Source organism: Gopherus flavomarginatus, chromosome 11 (genome assembly GCF_025201925.1).
Source record: "Gopherus flavomarginatus isolate rGopFla2 chromosome 11, rGopFla2.mat.asm, whole genome shotgun sequence".
NCBI lineage: Eukaryota > Metazoa > Chordata > Testudines > Testudinidae > Gopherus > Gopherus flavomarginatus.
In genome coordinates, this window is record NC_066627.1 from 15,439,734 (window position 1) to 15,448,072 (window position 8,339).

At 45.8% G+C, this 8,339-nt stretch overlaps 1 pseudogene; it reads left to right on the forward strand.

The window, feature by feature from the left end:
- Positions 1-4,752: 4,752 nt before the first annotated feature.
- On the forward strand, positions 4,753-5,695 carry LOC127030867 (olfactory receptor 5V1-like; annotated as a pseudogene).
- The last annotated feature ends 2,644 nt before the right edge of the window (positions 5,696-8,339 follow it).

The window sequence follows — 8,339 nt, forward strand, 5'->3', positions numbered from 1 at the left end:
TAGGAAGCAGTGACCCTTGTCTGTGCCACAATATTTGACCAAGCACTGACTGCTCTATCTTAATTTTTGCAGATGATGGGTATTACAGCAATTATGACACCTGCCTGCAACTTTGAAGACCTGGGGTCTCATCTCTGCTCAGCAGCAGCCTTTCCGGGTGACCTGGGGTAAGTCACTTTGGATCACATTTTGAAAGGTATTTAGGCACCTAGTGGGATTTTCAGAAGCACAGAGGCTTCTAATGTTATGTCATGGGGTATTGCAAAAATCAACACATTAGAAATTGCGAGGAGGTGCAGTAACAGCGTGGATACATACCTTTCACAGGAAGACTTTCCATTCTTCCCCCAAATCTTCCATCCTAGGCCCTGGTACGACTGCAGTGAGAGAGGGGCTGGGAATGCTGAATTACAGCTTTCCTGTGGCAGGTGGAAGGGGGCACAGACTCTGTCTGCAGTTCCACCCAGCACCCTCTGAGCCGTCTAGCAGCTTGGAATTGTTACTAATTGTTTGGTGTTTACACAGCACCCAGCACAGTAAGGACCCGATCCCCTAGCACTGCCACAGCATGAAAAATCAATGATTTGATAGTCAGTAATTAATAGTTGCAATTAATTAATAGCCATTTATCCCTTCTAAGCAGTTTTCGTGTGTCTGGACCAGTCACTACTGCGCTATGAGCGAGAGGAAGCTGTGTGTGGTTTGATTTGTGTCTTGGGCACAGCCAGGGGCAGAGTCACTTTCCTGTCTGTGCTGTCAGTGTCACTCTCTCATTGCAGGCACTGACATGGTGCCACATCCCTCCTGCCCTTCTCTGGGGCAGCTCGTGTATTGACCCTGGCCCCAATCACAGCATGGGTAGTGGCTACAGTGCGTCAGGATTAAACAAAGACTGAATGGCTCGCCAACTACAAAACCAGTTTCTCCTCCCTTGGTTTTCACACCTCAACTGCTAGAACAGGGCCTCATCCTCCCTGATCTAACTAATCTCGTTATCTCTAGCTTGCTTGCATATATATACCTGCCCCTGGAAATTTCCACTACATGCATCCGACCAAGTGGGTATTCACCCACGAAAGCTCATGCTCCAAAACTTCTGTTAGTCTATAAGGTACCACAGGATTCTTTGCTGCTTTTACAGATCCAGACTAACACGGCTACCCCTCTGATACAGTGCGTGAGTAACTCAACATCATCTCCCAGCACAGTGCTGAGGGTTGATGCCATCCTTGGCTGTATAAACAGGGGGCAGAGAACAGGAGCAGGAAGGGGGTTTCACTTCTGCAGAGAGCACTGGTGATACCGATACTGTAATACTGTGTTCAGTGCTGGGGAGCACATTTTTAAATGGATGTTGAAAGATTGGAGAGGGTGTAGAAAAGAGCCACAAAACTGTTTTGCAGGCCGGAGAAAATATCTTACAGTAAAAGACTTAAAGAGCTTGATCTGTTCAGTTTATCAAGGAGAAGACTGAGAGGTGACTTAATTACCACCTATCAGTACCTTCATGGGGAGAAAACACTGGTTAGAAAAGGGCTTTTTATTAGAACAGAATAAGGCACAGCTAGAACCAATGGCTGAAAGCTAAAGTCAGACACTTTTAAATGAGAAATAAGGCACAGTTTATTTTCCCAGTGAAGTGATTATCCATTGGCACAAACTACCAAAGGAAGTGGTTGATTCTCATCTCTTGATATGTTCAAATTAGGATTGGATCCCTTTCTGATTAGGAAAGTTATTGAGCTCAACACTGGGTAACTGGGGAAATTCTGTGATTATTGTTAGCCAGGAGCTCAGAATGGATGATTTAAGAACTCATAGAGTTTAAGGTCAGAAGGGACCCTTATGATCATCTAGTCTGACCTCCTGCACATTGCCGGCCACAAAACCTCTGTAATAGACCCTTAAACTCTGGCTGAGTTACTGATGTTCTCAAATCATGCTTTAAATACTTCAAGTTACACAGAATCCATCATTTATGCTAGTAGTCTGTGTCCCATGCTGCAGAAGAAGACAAAAATCTCCCAGGGTCCCTGCCAATCTAACACAGGGGAAAATTCCTTCCTGACCCCATATATGGTGACCAGTTAGACCCTGAGCACATGGCCAACATCCACCTGCCAGACACCTGGGGAAGAATTGTTTGTAGTAACTCAGAGCTCTTCCCATCTAGTGTCGCATGTCACCAGCCATTGGAGATGGCTGCTGCTAGCAGTCGTAGATTGGCCACATGCCATTGTAGGCAGTCCTATCATACCATCCCTTCCATAAACTTATCAAGCTTAGTCTTGAAGCCAGTTAAGTTTTTTGCCCCCTTTGTTCCCTTGGGAAAGCTGTTCCAGAATTCAGTCCTATGATGGTTAGAAACCTTCACCTAATTTTGAGACTAAACTTGTTGAAGGTCAGTTTATCTCCATTTGTTTGTGTCAACATTGGTACTTAAATAACTTCTCTCCCTCCCTGGTATTTATCCCTCTGATATATTTATAGAGAGCAATCATATCTCCCCCTAGCCTTCTTTTGGCTAGGCTAAACAAGCAAAACTGTTTGTGTCTCCTCTCATAAAACAGGTTTTCCATTCCTTTGATCATCCTAGTAGCCTTTCTCTGAACCTGTTCCAGTTTGAATTCAACTTTCTTAAGCATAGAAGATCAGGATTGCACACAATACTCCAGATGAGGTCTCACCAGTGTCTTCTATAATGGCACTAACAATTCCTTGTCTCTAATGGAAATACTTCACCTGATGCATCCTAGGATTGTAGAAGCCTTTTTCACAGCCACATCACATTGGTGGCTATAGTCATCCTGTGATCAACCAATATATCCAGGTCTTTCTCCGTCTCTGTCACTTCCAACTGATACATCCCCAGTTTATAGCAAAAATATTACTTTTAGTCCCAAAATCCATGTCCTTGCACTTTGCACTATTAAATTTCATCCCATTCCTATTACTTAGGTTTACAAGGTAATCCAGTTTTTTTGTGTGATATTCCAGTCCTCCTCCATAGTGGCAATCCCTCCCAATTTTGTGTTATCCATAAATTCTATTAGCACACTCTTGTTGGTTTGGCAACTATTTGATGAATAAATCTCAGCTGTCACAGCCAGGAAAATCTGGGCCCTATTGTTAGTAGTAGCACTTGTCCTCTGATCTATATCTGGGAAGTTAAAGTTTCCCATAAGCACACAATTCCTAGTAGTAGGGGTTTTTTTTCATTAAAGAGATCACGGTCCATATTCAAATCACATCCTTGAGGTCTGCAGCACACCCCAAGCACTATTCCAGGGATACCTCTAGTAGCTTTCTTCCCCACAGTGATTTTGATCCAAACAAATTCTATCTTATCCACTCCATCACTTCTATTTTCTTTAAAGTCTATCTCATCATTTATATGCAATGCTACTCCAACACCTTTGCCTTTATTTCTGTCTTTCCTGAACATCACTTACCCTTCAATAACTCTACTCCAATCATGACTATTATTCCAACATGTTTCTGTTATCCCTTGTGACAAGGTCAGGCCAGATAGCTACAGGAGAGTGATAGAACGCAGATATATAAGCCCCATGCTAAGTAAGTCCCCATGCTAAGTAACAGGGAAGGTTCCAGAGCAATCGGGAACTTTCTGGAAACAATTAAGGCATACAAGCTGATTAGAACACCTGCTGCCAATTACGAAGCTGCTAGATTCAAAGATGGCAGGCTAATCAGGGCACCTGGGTTTAAAAGGGAGCTCACTTCAGTTTGCGATGTGCATGTGAGGAGCTGAGAGCAAGAGTTGCAAGGACCTGAGAGTGAGAGGGTGTGCTGCTGGAGGACTGAGGAGTACAAGCATTATCAGACACCAGGAGGAAGGGCCTGTGGTGAGGATAAAGAAGGTGTTTGGAGGAGGCCATGGGGAAGTACCCCAAGGAGTTGTAGCTGTCATGCAGCTGTTACAGGAGACGCTATAGACAGCTGCAATCCACAGGGCCCTGGGCTGGAACCTGGAGTAGAGAGCAGGCCCAGGTTCCCTCCAAAACCTCCCGACTCCTGATCCATCGCAGGAAGATCTTTGAGGCTGGCAAAATACGCCAATAAGTGCAGGATCCACCAAGACAGAGGAGGAACTTTGTAATATCCTATAATATCTGGTTTCATTTCATGCACCAGTAGTTCTAGTTCCTCCATTTTCTTACCCAGGCTCCTTGCACTGGTGTACACACATTGTAGTTGTTGCTGCTTGGCTTCACCCAATTGGTACAGTCATTCTACTGCCAGTATCACCTGTCTGACTAGTATTAGCACTATCCTTCCTCTTAAAGTCCATTCTCCTATCCACTGCTGTTCCTTTCTCCATTTCTGTATCCTTTCTCACTTGATTTCCCTCCATCTCTAGGTTAAAATCAGGTGTTGCTATTACATGAGCATCTCCCAACCATCTCCTCTAAGTTCTTAATTTAAAGCTCTTTTAATCAGTTGTGTCAAACTCCAGCCCAGGTCCCTTTTTATCTGAAATCTAAGAATAGATTAATGAAAAAAGTTGGGATATGGGGCAGAAGAGTGGCAAATCAACTGGGTGACAGCTCGTTGGTTGGGTGACGAATTTTATTCCAAAAGTCTCCAAGTGAAGAAGTTTCTCTGGTATGAAAGAATATATAACCAGCTCTCAGTTTGCAGTTGGAACCCTTATGGAATCAAATGATGGAAATCTGCCTAATTTCATGGTACAGCCAAATCTTTCGATGCTAATTACTTTTTCACTGTCACATGATACAGCTCATGGAGAAAGGAGAAGGAGAAAACCAAACAGCCATCACAGAATTCATCCTCCTGGGGTTTGGGGATCTCCCTGAGCTGCCGACCCTTCTCTCACTGGTTTTCCTAGTGATCTACATGGTGACCATGGCTGGCAACCTCCTCATCATTGCTGTAGTTGTGATTGATCAACACCTTCACACTCCCATGTACTTCTTCCTGGGGAACTTGTCCTTTTTGGAGACCTGCTACACCTCCACCATCATGCCTAGGATGCTGGCCAGTCTCCTGACTGGGGACAGAACTGTTTCTGTGGGGGGCTGCATGACACAGTTTTTTTTTCCTTTATTTTCTAGCAACTACAGAGTGTTATCTCCTGGCAGCAATGTCTTATGATTGGTATTTAGCCATATGCAAACCACTGCACTATGAAACCCATATCAATGGCAGGCTGTGCCTCCAGCTAGCAGCTGGGTGTTGGATAAGTGGATTTCTACCATGTATAATAATGATGTCTTTTATATCACAATTAATTTTCTGTGGCCCCAATGAAATGGACCACTTTTTTTGTGATTTCATTCCAATGCTAAAGCTTTCCTGCAGCGACACCAGCCTCATCACATTGGTTCTTTATGTATTTTCCTTCCTAGATGCAGTTTCCCCATTTCTATTAACCTTGATATCCTACGTTTGTATCATCAGCACCATCCTGAGAATCCCTTCTACCACTGGGAGGCAAAAGACCTTTTCTACCTGCTCCTCTCACCTCATCATTGTAGCACTTTTCTATGGAACCATCATGATTGTCTACATGCTACCAAAATCCAACACATTGAGAGCCCTGAACAAAGTGTTCTCAGTCATCTACACTGTTCTGTCTCCCCTGGCTAATCTACTCATCTACAGCCTGAGAAACAGAGAGGTCAAGGTGGCCCTGAGAAACGCTGTCAGGTAATGTGTGGCCCTCATAAAGAATTAATATTAGTTTGAATGAAACAAGGATCAATCAGTCTGGTTTCAATTTTAAAAGAAGGATGGTCTAAGTGGACCCTGATACAGAAGTACAGCATACACAATATATGTGTGTGTGCACAAGATTTTTACTTTTTGTCAAAACAACTGAAACCTGAAAAATGAAAAAAAAATGCTTTTTGGTATCTGACATATGAAAATCTTCAGATGGAAAGTGTCAAAAAAGAGAGTCATGCACTGTCTTCATTTCTTGTTGGTCCCAAAATATTACAAAAACAAGGTGGGGGGGGCATAAAGTAACATCTTTTATTCTTTCTGCTGGTGAGAGACAAGCTTTCAAGCGTATACAGAAGAATTCTTCTTCAGGTCTAGGAAATGTACTCTGTGTCACAGCTAAATACAAGTTGGAACAGCTTGTTTAGCATAAGTAGTTAGGATATATTTCAAGGGACTGATATAAAGTGATCGCTTTGCCTTTGAGTTCATTTGAGAGCACAGTGATTGTTTGGTTTCACCCACATAGCTGTTGTCTGGGCATTTGATTCACTACTTGAGGTACATTCTGTGTCATGACAGGCACATGTAGGACCCATGGGTCTTGAAAGCTGTGTTGAGGGCAGTGTTGCTCATCCTGGCTTGGAGATATGTCTGCAGGTTTTACATCTGTTCTAACAGGGTCCGATGTAGCTCTGAGTTGGTGTGACCTGATCTGTGGGAAACTTGCTTCTGACGATGATTTTGGAAAAGCTGGGGGGTTGTTTGAAAGCCAGAAGAGAGGGTTTAGGAAAGATTTCTTTCAGGATGTGATCCTGTAATGGTCCCTCGCTCTCCCGGGGAGAGAGAGGCCACTCAGTCCAGTCCCATCTGGCCAGGACCAGAGTCCACAGGACAATCACAAGCCCACAATAGGGCTGGGTGACCAACAGTCACAGTGAGGCTTTAGCCTGGGCTTGGGCATCTCCTGCTGCGAGCCCTTAAACAGAGTCTATAACTGAGCTGGGACCTGGGCTTGAGGAGGCTCAGGCAGCCAGCAAAGAAACAGTGGCTGGCTTTAACCTGGGTGGAGCTCAGACAACCAGCAAAGAAACAGTCTACAGTTGACTGGTAAGAGAGGATCCTTCTCCGGAGCAGGAGCTTCTCAGGGAAGTGTAAGGAGTTAGCCACCTTGGGTTGGGTGGCAGGGGGACCCTACTGCACCGCATCCCAACCCAGGGCCCTGGCAGGAGCAGGATCATCTGCCACTGCATTGGCGGGGATCCAGCTGCAACATACCGACTGAGCCACAGCCAGCTGCACCGGGCTACTTCCTGCCTCCTAGGGGGTTGATACCTGTGGCCTCCAGGCCTCTTCCGGCTCCTCCGGGCCAGTCCTTGTTGGTGTCTGAGGATCAGGAACAGCCAGGCATAGATTCCCCTCTGGGACGCTGCAGAACAGAGGGAGTGTCCTTCTCCTCCACAGGTTCAACGCCAACTGTGCTGCAGGACCTGCCTTTTATATGTCCAGCAAGAGGGGCAGGGCAATCTAGGCTCTGCCTGACAAGGGGAGTGTAATGATCACTACAGTGACTGGTCAGTCTGCTCTCGCTTCCCTGCTGGCTGGAGCTCTTTCCTTCCTTCCCTCCCTGAAGGACTGCTGCTGCTTGGTGGGATCTCCCTTCCTTGGACGACTGCTGCTGGTGTGGGGAAGGGGGTCATTTCTAGCCTTCCCCCCATCCCTACCTCCATCCCTCTGGAGGGAGAAGCGAGGACCCCGGTACCACCACCACCACCACCACTTTATCTGCCTGTGTCCCCCCACCACTGGCACCCTGCTCCCCTACCTGCAGCCTAGTGGGGAGAGGTGGCTGCTCTTCTCTTCCCCCCGGTACCCCCTACAGTTCACTCCTATATGCTGGTACCCTCCTTCCCTGCATACAGCTTAGCAGGGAGGAGTGTTTAGCCCCATTCCCTTTCCCCCATCTCCCTGTCCCTCCCTCTGGACCCGCCTCCCCTGCTGCAACCTAGTGACAGAGGATGTGGAAAAAACTAATGCTCTCAATGCTTTTTTGCCTCTGTCTTCACAAATAAGGTCAGCTCCCAGACTGCTGCACTGGACAGCACAGTATGGGGAGAAAGTGACCAGTCCCCTGTGGAGAAAGAAGTGGTTCAGGACTATTTAAAAAAATTAGATGAACACAAGTCCATGGGGCTGGATGTGCTGCATCCAATGGTGATAAAGGGGCTGGCGGATGTGATTGCAGAGCCACTGAGTTTTATTTTTGAAAACTTGTGGCGATCGGGGAAGGTCTCGGATGACTGGAAAATGACTAATGTAGTGCCCATCTTTAAAAAAGGGAAGAAGGAGGATCTGGGGAACTACAGGCCAGTCAGTGTCACCTCAGTCCCTGGAAAAATCAGGGAGCAGGTCCGCAAGGAATCAGTTCTGAAGCACTTAAAGGAGAGGAAAGTGATCAGGAACAGTCAGCATGGATTCACCAATGGTAAGTCATGCCTGACTAACCTAATTGCTTTCTATGACAAGATAGTTGGCTTTGTGGATGAGGGGAAAGGAGTGGATGTGTTATTCCTTGACTTTAGCAAAGCTTTTGATATGGTTTCCCACAGTATTCTTGCTGGCAAGTTAAAGAA